This window comes from Pinus tabuliformis, chromosome X (genome assembly GCF_031772625.1).
Source record: "Pinus tabuliformis cultivar Carrire ecotype Pingquan chromosome X, CPIR1, whole genome shotgun sequence".
Lineage (NCBI taxonomy): Eukaryota > Viridiplantae > Streptophyta > Pinopsida > Pinales > Pinaceae > Pinus > Pinus tabuliformis.
In genome coordinates, this window is record NC_142308.1 from 987,869,753 (window position 1) to 987,884,043 (window position 14,291).

The following is a 14,291-nucleotide window of genomic DNA, read 5'->3' on the forward strand; positions in this document are numbered from 1 at the left end:
AATATTTTTAATGGAGTCCCTAATTATAAACTTAGGGAAAATAAAATATTAATGTGAATTAATATAAAATTGTGTTAGAAGGGTCCAAAAGTCATGGATCAAACCATAGTTAATCTTAGCCATTGATTAGGGATTTAATCTCGGTCGTTGAATTGTCAACGAGAAAAGTATAAGAGGAGGCTTGAGGGTCACTTGGAGAATACACCGAGTTGATCAAGATTTCGATTTTCCAAGGCAGAGTTCACCGAGGAAGTCGAAAGAGTGATCAGAGTTGCAACTGAGGGGCAGTGAATACAGAAGCAGAGAGGCAGAGATAGTACTAGGAGGATAAGTGTAGAAGCTGGCAGAGAGGGACGCAGAGCCAGCTAGAGGTTCACGCAGAGCCAGCTAGGGCTCATGCAGAGGCAGGTAGGAGCTGCGCAGTGCCTCAGAGAGCCAGCATGGGTGACGCAGAGGCTCTAAGGGCTGACGCAGGGCGAGCTAGGGTGATGTTGGGCCAGAAAGGGCTGACGTAGTCTCTAGAGGTTGACGCTGGAGTTTTCATGGGGTAGATTGGTGCTGGGAGCTGTCAGAGTGTTTATTCGTGGTTTCAGCTGGAACATCTGTCTCCGACTGGGAGGTACTATTGCTGAGATTATTCTCTATTGGGTGAGCCGGTTTTGGCACCCAGATTGTATTCAAAAACTGCATAATAATAAAACCCTCAGATAGTTGCATCGATTTTCCCGCATTGGGTTTTTCCAGGGACATTGGTCCAAAAACAACGGTGTCACTTGTGTGCTTGTTTTGTTTCCTTAAGTTGATGATCTGTAATGTGTTGAGCATGTACTTGTATTTATTTTCAGTATTTACATGGTAAATAACTTGTTAATTAATCAGAACAAGTAGGCTAAAATAAATCAGAAAAGTACATGAAGGATTCAGAACAGTTATACTTAAAAATTCCAACATGGTATCAGAGAGTGGTTGCAGATCACAAGAGAACTGAGGGCATCAGCCGAGCAGAGCAGCAACAGCAGAAACAACTGTCCCGAGTGACAGAAGCTGTTCCTAGCAGAGAAGCAACAAGGAAGGGGTGATGCAGTGCCTATGTCATCAAGTTTGAGTCGAGAAGAGGATCAACGCAATGGCAAAGGGGAGCAGACTCGACCTACGCAGTGCCCGATCATCTTTCTTAGTCAGGAGGGATTGACGCACGTGGCCAGGAGGTGCGAATTTTACTGACGCTGGGATTGCGCAGAGCATAGAAGCTCTAACATTAAGTTTGTTAGGGCTTAGGAGGCTGTGGGTAAGCTGCAGAGTGAAGCTGGTGGGGTACTGTAGTCAGAACAGTAGCTAACAGGGCAAGACCAAGGTAGAGGGAAGCACTACCTTGACGGATTTCTAGCCAAGAAATCTAGATTTGAGTTGCAGCAGCAAAGGGGGATTGGAGAGGGGTGTTTCAACAATTGGTAGAAGGGTTTCCAGGAGGGAAATCGAGGCTCAGAGGGAGTCACATCGACAACTTCGAGAAGGGAAGTAGAGGAGCAGCGAGATGGCAGTGAACGAGGTAAGAGACCAGGACAAACTGAATGAAGCCTCAATCTTCGTAGTATGGAAGGCCAAAATCTTATTCGTTCTAGACAGGAAACGTCTCAAGCAATTCACCGTGAGGACAATAGTAGTCCTAGTTGACCTGACTGATAACGATAAGTATGAGGATGCAATGGCGAGAGCCAAGAGCATCATCCTTGATGGGGTCAAGGACCATGTAGTACCACACATTGCCGAGAAGAATACGACAAATGAGATGTGGGAGGCCCTAAAGAAGTTGTATCAGCATACTTCCGTGCAGAGGAAGTTGCTACTAGAAAATCAATTGCGTTCATACCAGATGTAGAAGGGAGAACGGATCGACCCTTTCCTCTGTCGATTAAAGGAGATCCAGTATTAGCTAACTTCCATAGGAGCCATGCCGAATCAAGAATTGATGGTGAGAACAACCCTGAACGCAGTGTCAGAAGACTGGTAGGTGTTTGTCCAGAGCATACTGGGCAGGGCGACCCTTCTAGATTGGGAGGAATCGCGGGCGACTCTTTGCCAAGAAGAGATCAGAAGGCTGAGCATGGCAGGAAGCAACAGCAAGGGGATCAGAATCAAGGAGGAAAAGGAGGATGCTGCCCTAATATCTGAGGGAAAGCAGGAGAAACGGAAGAAGAAGGACCTCTCCAAGGTCAAATGCTTCAACTGTGTTGAACTGGGTTACTATGCGAGCCATTGTTCGAGGAAGAAGAGCAAGGGAGATGCTTCCGAGACCAAGGCTTTGGCAACAAGGGTGGAGAGGGAGGTGGAGACAGATGATGACTATTCCATGAGTGCTCACACACCACTTGAGCGGAAGTGGGGAGACATTGAGCTGTAGTCAGACGGACTACAGGTGATGAGGGGCAGGATCCTTGAGGTACTCAACCTCTTGGATTACGGGAGCACCGAAGAGTAGTAGTATTGGCGGATGTCAATAGAGACGGATGCGGATGGAGCGACAGAGGGAGCTAAAGTGCAGGATTCCCAGGACAACGCAAGGCAGCAGTGCGAGATGCATGGAGTTGTTGCAGCATCGCAAAGGTCAAAGAAGGGGCACTTGTCAGCGACAGAGGGAGTTTCAACATCGAGGGTATCTCTAGCCTGATAGAGATGTCAGAGTTGGGAGATCAGTTACTTACTTCTCAGTAACTGAGTTGCAGTGCAACAGTTAGCAGTGGCAGTGCTATGGGTAGCACGATGCAGCATGATGAGAGGGGATGTCGTACGGATGCGACAGCGGCAGTGGCAGGGCCATGGGTGGCAGTACATGATGCAACAGTGCAGAGGATGTTGGGCAGGGAGGCTTAGCATTAGCATAGGGACCGATGCCGAATGATCAGGGTGATACTCAGTGAGGAGTATTACTAGAGGACAATCCTGGCTAAGAGGGAGTGTTGATTTGGGGTAGCATCGGATGTGCTCTAGCCACGAAAATTGGTGGAGAGGCTAAAGTACATGAGATCTCCAATACCCAGAAATGGTTAGGGCAGATTCTAAACAGTTTGGAAGATATTAAAATAATTAATATTTTTAATGGAGTCCCTAAGTATAAACTTAGGGAAAATAAAATATTAATATGAATTAATATAAAATTGTGTTAGAAGGGTCCTAAAGTCATGGATCAAGCCAAAGTTAATCTTAGCTGTTGATTAGGGACTTAATCTCGGCCGTTGAATTGTCAACGAGAAAAGTATAAGAGGAGGCTTGAGGGTCACTTGGAGAATACATCGAGTCGATCAAGTTTTCGATTTTCTAGGGTAGGGTTTGCTGAGGAAGTCGAGAGAGCGATCAGAGTTGTAGCTAAGGGGCAGTGAATACAGAAGGAGAGAGGCAGAGATAGTACCAGGAGGATCAACATAGAAACTGGGAGAGAGGGACGCAAAGCCAGCTAGAGGTTCACGCAAAGGCTCTAAGAGCTGATGCAGTGCCTCCAGAGGCTGATGCAGGGCGAGCTAGGGTGACGCTGGGAAGACGTTGTGCTAGAAAGGGCCGACGCAGTCCCTAGAGGCTGATGCTGGGGTTTTCGTGGGGCAGATTGGAACTGGGACCTATTAGAGTGTTTATTCGGGGTTTCAGCCGGAAAATCTGTCTCTGATTGGGAGGTACTACTGCCGAGATTATTCTCTGTTGGGTGAGTTGGTTTTGGCACCCAGATTGTATTCAGAAACTGCATAATAATAAAACCCTCAGATAGCTGCACTGGTTTTCCCACATTGGGTTTTTTCGGGGAGATTGGTCCAAAAACAAAGGTGTCACTTGTGTGCTTGTTTTGTTTCCTGCAGTTGATGATCTGTAATGTGCTGAACATGTACATGTATTTATTTTCATTATTTACATGGTAAATAACTTGTTAATTAATCAGAACAAGTAGGCAGAAATAAATCAGGAAGTACATGAAGGGTTTCTAATAGTTAGACTTAGAAATTCCAGCAAAAAACCTCGATTGTATTTACTTGTATCTTTGTAAAAGGGTGTGTGGAAAAATATTTGAAGTGGATAAATCATAATATTATTTTTATTTATTTTTTTTTTTTTTTTTTTTTTTTTTTTTCAGCTATTTCAGTATGTTTTGTTACTTTGTGTGAATTTTTTTCTTATGAATCACCATCTTTTGTGTTTGCAAAATATTCAATATGTATTATGAATTACTCTTTGAGATGTTAAAGTTGAGTGTCAATTTTCCCTTTGATCAACTGCAAAAATCTTAATAACAAAAGAGATTTATGAGTGGATTCAATTTGTTTCTATCATACTTCTTCTAGTTGAGTTTGTAGGTCGAGTATTTTGTGTAGCTACTGTTTATGAAAGTGTTTGACAACTGCAATGTTATTTCATTTCATTTTCTTCATTGAGAGATTGGAGCATTTGTTTGATGTTAATGGTTTTTTCAGTTTATACTTCTTATTCTGTAACTCATTTCTTTATACACTTAAGCTAAGTTGCAGGAAACGTGGGCAGGGGAGGAGTTTCCGTACGGAAACGGAAACGAAACTCAGAAATGCATATAGTACGGCCCAGAAACATGTTTCTCGCTATACTGGCACATTTCTCGAGGCAGAAACGTGGCCAATACGGCCGGAAACACGTTTCTGGGCTGTACAACGCCGTTTTCACACGCAATTTGACTTTTTTTTAAATTTTATTATTATTATTTTGTCTTCTAATTTTTAATTAGGTTATTAAGATGAACTTCATGGTAATGTTAAATTCTTAAAGTAAAAGGATATTGAATTTTAAATTTTTACTTAAACTTTTAACATTACCATGAAATAACTTGGGATGTTTGGGAGTGGTTTCGCCCTTATTGGATTTCATATGGAGAAAGTAGAATTTTAGATCTCACTCAAAATCCAGCAAACTTATCTGTTTTTCATGATTTCAGGATTGGGGGGATTGCAATGTTTCCATTAGATTTTATCATGTACTAGAGTCTAGGGTATGGAACTTGTATTTAATCAAGAGAACCAAGCCCTCTATGCAGGGGACACTCCCAGTAATCAAGAGCATGTAGGGTACTAGGGTATGAAACTTGTATTTAATCAAGAACACTAAGGTCATTCGACTATGTAGGAGGAGACTCCTAATCAAGCACAAGACAAGAAATTAGAAATTTCTCGTGGCTAATTTTGGATATTTCTATTTTCATTATGTGATCATTCATGAGTAAATGTGATGTAAAGTTAGAGACTTATAGTTTATGCATTGACAATTGACAATTTTATCATAATGTATCATATATGCTTTATGATTGCACATATTTCTTAAATGTCCTAATATATATATATATATATATATATATATATATATATATATATATATATATTCGTGTTTCCCCATTTCCAAAAATTGGGGGGGCGGGGTAACGTTTCGTACCCGTGCCCATTTCGGAAACTTGTACCCATTTCCTCGTTTCATGCAACTTAGCACTTAAGTGTCTATTTTGGTTGATAGATAACCTTTTGATTGATCTATCTAAAACTTATTGTCCCACAACCCTAAGATTATATACAATCTGTATCTAATCATTTACTCAATCAAGCTCTGGCGCCTTGGCATAGTTCCCTATCTAGGAACTGTTTCAAGGATACAAGAGCTGGGAGGAATGATTGTCATCCTCCCTATCTAGGTTCAATTACTGCAAGTGACATGATGAGCTCAGTTGTAGTGTATCCTTGTTTTTGAGTCTGAGCAGTCCCTCGAGGACCGAATTATGTATATTCCTCATATGGAATATAAAAATATTTCGTGTGGAAAAAAAAGATACTTGAAGATTTGAGATACGCATTTCTGTGTGTCTCTACTATTTTTCTCCAAGAATCTTAGAGGATAAGTTCTGAACATATTGACTGACACATTAATTCTTCACATTTTATAGGAAACAAATTCATATTTTTTTTAATAACTAGATTGAGGGTCAGTTAAGATGATCAAAAGCTAAGTTGCTATAGACCGATAAATAGGTATGTGTATGCGAAATGGAAACGTGCTACAACTGTGAAGCCCCCAAAACTTGGAAATGAGAAATATATATATATATAAAGTGCTATTTTATAAAAGAGCACATTATATTGAAATTTGGAAAGAAAGCATTATATATAAGTGAGCAAGAACGTTTAAATGAAAATCATAAATGTCAAGTAATTTTTAGCGGTCAGTTATATTGGGATCCCCATCATTAGTATCACCCCTTGCCTTTACCTCAATCCTGTAGGGAGATTAGTAAACAACACCCAGTTTTGGTGAAACTACCTATTAACTGCTAAGTTGTACCTAGCAGAATTGAAGGCCCCATAGCCTAATGGACTACGCAACTATCATGTTTTTTGAGGACTAGAAATCCAACAGGGCAAATCTTCCCCCCTCTTATTGTTAATTTTTTAATATTCTATGCTATTACAATCACTTAGCCCAATCTTTTCTTCAATTAGCAATCAAATTTAATCCTCCAATGATAAATAACAATTGTAGATAGAACAGTAAATGCAATAGAAGACAATCAAGAACAATAACAAGAGGCAAAAGATTTGGTCAAAGAACGGGGAAAAACCCCACAAGGGGGAAAACCCTCCCAAATTCTCCTTCTATTATATTGTAATCAAATGTTCAATAGAGAGATTACAATGTTCCAATTCATCAATCAAGTGCCAAAGTCAAACATTTGACTATGCAACAAAATCAACCAATCAATTGTTGAAATATGTAACTAGGTTCGGTCTTCATAATGACATGTAATCATGATTTTATGCTTTTAATGAAAAGAGAAAAATAAATTTCATCAAACAACTACCAAAATAAGAACAAGAACACAGAATATAGGGTGCAAGCCAAGGCCAAAACATCTCCAATTGAGAGGAAAATTTGCAAATCTCTTATCCTCCTTATAGATTCTTCAATTGACGAATTCCAAGACCTCTAGACCAAGACCAATACCCTCGAAGACCAAGTCCAACCTCTCTGGATGATGTGCTTTCCTTGAACAAGTCAAACCCAGTGAAATCTTTTCCAGTAGCACAACTTCGACCCCCAGTTGCACAATTTTGGGCTCCACTGCAAACTTGAAATTTTCGGCCCTCCTGCAGTTGTTGTTGCCACACGTGTGAGCTTTATTTAGCCTTCCTAGGCTTTCTCAGACCTTCGCTTGGCTTTCTCTTCCTTCTGGAGCTTGAGGATGACTTCTTGTGACCTTCGGTTAACCTTCTTTTCTTCTATTCTTCAAGATCGAACTTGTAGAGGAGAAACCCTAGATCTGCTACAAAAACCCTAGCCTTCCTTCGCACGTGAGAGAGAAATAGCCCAAAAACAAGTTTCCTTTGTCCTCTTTCTTCTTCGTTGCCTTCTTGTTCCTCCTTCACTTGGATGAGTGAGTGATTGATGTCCTTCAAGGAGATCAAGTTTCCTCCTTTATATAGGCTTCTCAAGGTGGACGTGGCTCCTCAAATAAGGCTAACTTGGCAGTGGCTAGGCTGACTTGTCAGCTGCTAGGCCGACTTGGCAGCTGCTTGGCTGATTTGGTCTTGAAGGGTATTTTGACACTTTTAAAGACAATTAATTTTCTTTACAAGTTAAAATGTGTCCGATGGGGTCTTCAATTTATGACAATGACTCTTTTGACTTCTTGACCTAGAACCAACCCTAGAAGCACTCAATGGGTGTTTGACCTATAAAATAAAAGACCTTGAGTGGTGTAGCATCCATTGTCCTTTTAATTTTATTTTCAGGTTTATTACAAAAATGGAAAAAATAAAATATTATGCTATAGCGGAAATAAGAAGAAAAGCGAAAATGTGAAAGAAATAACTTATTTTATTTTATTGACGGCTTTTGAATGTGAGAAAGTCGACAGAAGATCTGAGCCGTTCGCTTGAAGGCAATAGATCCGACGACAATCGTGTGGTTAACTAGAATGAGGTTTATTTCGGAAATTGGACGCGATGGTGTATGAAATGCAGTTTAATCCATTGAAGTCCAGATCAATCGCAGCCATTCATCGAAAGGGATGGGATTCGACAGATATCGCGTCGAAAAGTAATCAGGTTTTATTTTTAAAATCGAACCCGAGAAATCTTTAATTGGCAGTTTTATTTCTTATCGGGTCCATGGGGAAGTCAAAGGCTCGTTGAAAAAACAGACGCGATAAGGTTTAGTTCAACAAGTTTAAAGTTTCGTTGAGTTCCAAAGGATCAGACCGTGCATTGAATGGGTGATCGGAAGGTGATCGCACTCAAATGTGCGAGTGGGTTAACGGCTCAGGCGGACGCGATAGGTTTATGAACCAGAGTTTTAATTCTTTTTGAGTTCCGTGGTAATCGAAGGTTTGCCATATTTCGCATAAATCAACCGATTTCGCTGTTTTAGCAAAATAACCAAAGTTAGAGACAAACGACTAAAATTCCAAAGGCAACGGTGATTGGTCAGGTTTCTTTGTGTTTTCCCGACTGGAACACTCCCGATATATACGTGGCCCACAAGTCCACGCACGAGGTTTTGTTAAAATGCATTGTGTTGTGTTAAAAGTTAAAACAGTTTAACCATTATTAAAACATCAACAAAAAAGCTTCATCAGCAACCAAGTCATAGATCTGAACAGCGAACAACTATCATTAGTTTTCTAAATTCCATTACTTCTTATTTTATTTTCTTAAGAATGAGGTGTCTTTACCCTCCATTGTAATATTTTGCAATAACTTTTACTTTAAGCAGTTAGGAGGTAGTTAAGTAGTTTGACAGTTTTGGTGATTACCGTCTCATAATGTATAAAAGGAGGAAAATTTACATAGAAAGGGTTCGAACTTTGGAGAACCTGGAGACTAGGCCATTGTATTCTTGATAAAACTGTTGATTAATGAAAGATTCAGAAGTTTTCCACACATTGTTGGGTATGATTTTGTAACTTCTCTGTTATGTGCCATCATATGTCTTCTTTCCTTTAAGTATAGTAATGAAGCTGCAGGTCTTTATTTGCTTATGTAAATGAAGTTAAAGTTCCTTAAAAGAGCGCTCCTATACTTAAAACCTCTACCTCTACAATTCTTCTAAGTTACAGATAGTAGTTTCTGTGTAAAACAACATATTGTCTTTAACTTCCATAAGTGTCACAGATAATAGATTCTGTGTAAAACAACATATTGTCTCTGACTTCTCTTAGCATTCTTTATTCAACATTCATATTCAACAATCAAATGGCATTCTGAGACTTTCATGTCACCTAAGTATTGAGGGTTAAAAACCAGGTTTTTCAGGTTCTTCATTTGAGAATACAACATACAATTAAGTGACAACTGAGTGACATAAACAATAAAAATTTATGTCTTAAGCACAATTTCTACACAACCAAGAAATTGGTTTCTTAAGGGACAACATTGAGCATGAAACCCATGCTCCAATAATAATAATAATAATTTTCTTTCATTTTACAATTTACAAGAATTAAAAGTACATTTCATATTTATGAGGGCCGAACCTATTTACACATTTTTCAACATGATGATATTGTTCTTTCTATATAATTGCTTATGTTGCTAAACAATGTTGTAAAACTAAATAATGGTATGATGTTGTGGGGTGAATTTAATATGCAATTATCTAAAGCAAAGAACAATATAGAAAAATATAACATGAACTCAATGATCTTACTCATCAATGTTGCATAACCTAAATACTTCTTTGGCCTCTTACTTTCTCTGAAAGTGCGATGAGGTGTTGCATATCCTTCAGCTTCTTTTAACATTCTTTCAAGCCAAATTGATCTTTTTCTAGTCTTAGGTGCAATGACTCTTGGTGAATCAATAAATTCATGTGGTTTGTCTAACTCTTCGGGAGGATCTCGTTCCATAGGTTTCGACTCTTTAGGTTTCAATTCCACATTCTTAGTAGCCACATGCATCTCATCATCAGAGTCAAACTGTGATCCCTTGGACTTCCAGAAAGAAACATCCTCATAGAAAATGACATCCTTGCAAGTTTCAATTGATCGTTGTCCTAGTACGTAGACTTTGAAAGCATTTGAATTGTCACTGTAGCAAACAAAAGTTCCCTTCTACCCAAAAGGTTCCAACTTTGTTCTTTCCTCAACTGGACAACCAAAAATTCTCAAATGTTCAACATTGGTCTTTTCACCAGTGAAGACTTCTTCAAGAGTTTTATATTCCAAGATTTGGTGTGGACACCTATTTTGAACATAAACAATTGTGTTTGAAGCTTCTCCCCATAGAAACATAGACAACTCTTGATCATGAAGCATGGCTTTGGCAATTTCCATAATAATTTTGTTCTTCCTTTTGGCAACTATCGTAATTTTCTTCTGGCACTAAGAAAAGTTACAAAAAAATTCAAATTATCTTCCTGGCGAGAGTCCCGGATACATACGATTTTGGGCTAAATAGTGTAATACAGGATGTCATATTATTATTTAATTTAAAAATAATGATTTTTAATTTTATTAAAACATATCATTGTATATATATTTATAAAGTTATTATTATTTCTTTAAAATTAAAATCGTTTGGCAGATGGCTCAATAACCATGTCATCAATTTACACCATCAAACTTTAATTTACACAAACTCTCAAACCAAGTCAACCCCAATCTCCAAGTGCGATGAACCACATTTGTTACCATGTATTATGGGTGATCAAAATGTCAGGAGGGAACATATACAAGGTATGCAAGCAAATTTGAAAATTATAAAGTGTGTATCGAGGGCAATAATGGAGGGAGCATTTTTATTTTTACTAGAATGAGATTAAGGGCGAAAGCTTGAGGTAAGAGGAGGCTGAGTAAAATGAGGATACATGTTCCAGAAATATACTTCAATATAAAACATGGAGTTTCCAATGCTAGAAAGAGATGTTTCCTCCTTGTGGAATAATTTTACAAAGGTAAAAATAAAATTTTACAGAGGAGAGAAATAATGTTTTATACTTTGGATATAAGAAGGAAAATAATTATAAAGAGGAAAATGCCCATGAAGAGAAACTTTGGATAAATTCTTATCCAAATTTTTTTACAGAAGTAAAAGAAAGGGAGACGAGAAGATATTTTCATAATTTACTAAACATGGTTGGAGACATGGTTTTCAAAACCATGGGAAGCAAAACAATAGATGGTTTTCAGAGAAAAAGGAGAATTATTTATGAAGTTTTATTCTTTCATAAGTATACCGAAAGTGGCCAAAACTAAATATGAAAACAGTGAATGGTTTGGGTAAATTGTTTTGAATTTCATTTATGAAATTCATAAACAAATAATTGCTACAATGGAGAAGTATTATAGGACATGGTTTTCAAAACCATGGATGGGTTTACAAAACAAAATTTTGGGATTTGATTTATGAAATTCATGAGGAAAGGAACAAGACATGGATTTCAAACAATGAATGGTTTTACGGGATAAAATCATTTGAGGAAATATTTTGAGTTTTCATTTATGGAATTCATGGAAATATGATTTTATAAATTTTTGGGAAATATTTTTATCAAAATATCTTATTCCCAAAAATTAAGATTTATATTTTTGAAAATTAAAGAGTGACAAAAAATCAATGATTTCCAAATCATTTTCAAATTTCTCGACAATGATTAAGCACCTGAAGGATAATTAAGATAATTGAATTATCAAAGAATTTTATCAAAGGACATGGGATTAATCAATTCTACAAAAAGGATCAGTGAACCAGATTATGGACATATTAAGTGAGTTTTAGGGAGCAACTTCAACAACCTCTAGATTCTAAGGTAAAAGATCAACAAGTAGAAGATTAAGGTAGATTTGTGACAAAAAATGGGCAACTAGTTTCAAGAATAAAGGAAATCAATCAGCAATCAGTGAGCCAATTTCCAGATTTGAGGGAACAAAATCAGCAGTCAAGCAATCATTTCCAAATTTACAGGCATAATCTTAAACAACTTCAGATTTCTTAGCAGAAGAATCAGAAACTAAAGGATCACTCCCAGATTTAAAGGCAAAAGACTTTCTGCCATTTCCAGATTTTCTACAACATATTGTATTTTTAGTTTATTTGATAGGATTTGTTTCCTATAGACTAGTGACAGTTTGAGGAAGATGTTTTCCTATATATTGTTTCATTTTCATTGTAAAAGGGTTGGATTTTGATGCCAGAACCCTGCCATTTTTGTAAAGACTTTTATTACAGGAATTTAATTAAAGTATTCTGGCTTTAGTTTCATGATATAAATTGTTTTTCATGTATGTCTTTCCCTGTTATTCCATAATTTGTTTCTGCATATGTTCAAGGTAACATAGGAGTTAGGGCAAGGCTAGGTTTGAGTATCAACCTCCTTGACAGCCTGCTGCAAAGTTATCATCTACACTGAGATTAGCTAATTGAACAATCTGTTTAAATTAGCTCATCTGCATCATTTAATTGTTGCCTTCTGTCATCTCTTGAATGTACATTTGTTTGGTTGTAGAATTATTCTACATGCATCTACTATATTTGATTGATTAAGTATTTAGTATGAATACTTAATTATTTGATTTCTCTTCTATTCCTCCACCAAACTCTTTAAGCTATGTTTTTTTTTGTTAATTTCTGTCGGAATTAGATGTTGGCACTTTGATTAAGTTTTAGCAAGAGAGGGCTTTATTTCTGAGTAGAGATTGGATAATCATCAACAACCTGCTACAACAAATAATAGATCTGGCCATTGTGCTTCAAAGGTTGCTATATAGTGATAGTGAACAATGTTAAAAAAAACCTCTAACACTTGAAAGAGCTCCCTCTAATTCGAGGGCCAACTTGAACCTAAAGTTTGGCTGAGTTGGTTTCTCGACGCAATTTCGCAGCCAAGAACTGCCTTCGAGAAACAAATACAACAACACCATTTCATTGAGGATTATAGGGAACTATCAACTCCCTCTCTATTCCATCATCCTTGCAGAAAGCCATGAGCTCGTTGGATACGTACTCTCCTCCATTGTCAGATCTTAATGTCTTGATCCTCCCTGTAGCGCTTTCAACTTGTGCCTTGAATTCTCGAAACTTTTCAAAAACTTCATCCTTATATTTAAAGAAGTAAATCCATGCTTTTAGAGAGTAATCGTTAATGAAAATGACATAGTACAAATGTCCACCCAAGGATTTGTTAGGCATGGGTCCACAAACATTAGAATGTATAAGGTCCAAGATTCCTTTGGACTTACTATCATTGCTAGTAGAGATTCCAGGAGCATATAGTAATGCGGATAGGAATGCAGCTTGAATCATGCAAGTCAATAGCAAGAAAGCATTAGTAGTCTAGTGGCAGAAAAGACAAGGGGATATTTCTTGTCATTGATGACAAACGGGGAGAAAAAGAAGCCATCAGTTGAGGGGGAGTTGTTTACAGTCTAGGGCATCATCCATCCGTTTTTGCATGTTTTACTTAGGTTCTTGCCATCAATGACAAAGGGGGATATTGTTGAGGTATTGTCATTGATAGCAAAGGGCCAACTATGCTATGATCAAGAACAAAGCAAGGAATCATTGTGTTGACCATCCATCATTACTAGGAACATGAACTTGAGGAACCCAATATGAATTTGTTTGAGGGATGCCAAGATGGATAAGAGATTACAACAATTGTTGCAAGATTTGCTCAATGGAAAGGAGCTTTGTAAAAGTATCAATCCAACAAATATTCATGGCCGACATCAAATAAAATTGAGATTGCATTTGTATATCACAGGTTTGTCAAGAATCATATCAGATGTACAACCAAACAAAATATATAATAAGTTTGTCAAGCCGTTACTTATGGTGTTACGATTCAGCTGCAATTCTTAGTGAAGAAGGAAATGAAAAAGGTGCAAGACCTTTTGCTTCTTGATGTCACTCCATTGTCACTTGAATTGGAAACTTCTTGACTGTTTTGATGCAAGCACTTGAAGGATAAAATCAAATACATGGCTTGTTTGTTTGTTTTTATAACAATACCAATAGCTAATTAATATACAGGTTGACTCTCTGTTCAATGTGGATTGAACCGATATAAATACAAGTTCATTCAACCTCATTTTGCACAGGAATTCGTCCAAGTTAAGGTACAAAACTCGGTCAAGAAGTAAGGAGCAGGTTGAAGTAATTAAGGAGTGGATCAAAGTATCTAAGGAGCATATCTGTTCTCTGTGGAAGGAGCTAGGGTATATGTGATTATCTCCTATGGAAAGGGCCGAAATCTTTTGTGGTAAATCTCTGTGAAAAGGCCGAATTACCTGTGGTGAATTCTCT

The 14,291-nt window shown here is 37.7% G+C and overlaps 1 protein-coding gene across 2 annotated transcripts in view; it reads left to right on the forward strand.

Moving 5' to 3' along the window:
- Positions 1-14,291, forward strand: part of LOC149143032 (uncharacterized) — a 307,558-nt gene that overhangs the window by 277,566 nt on the left and 15,701 nt on the right. The window lies entirely within an intron of this gene.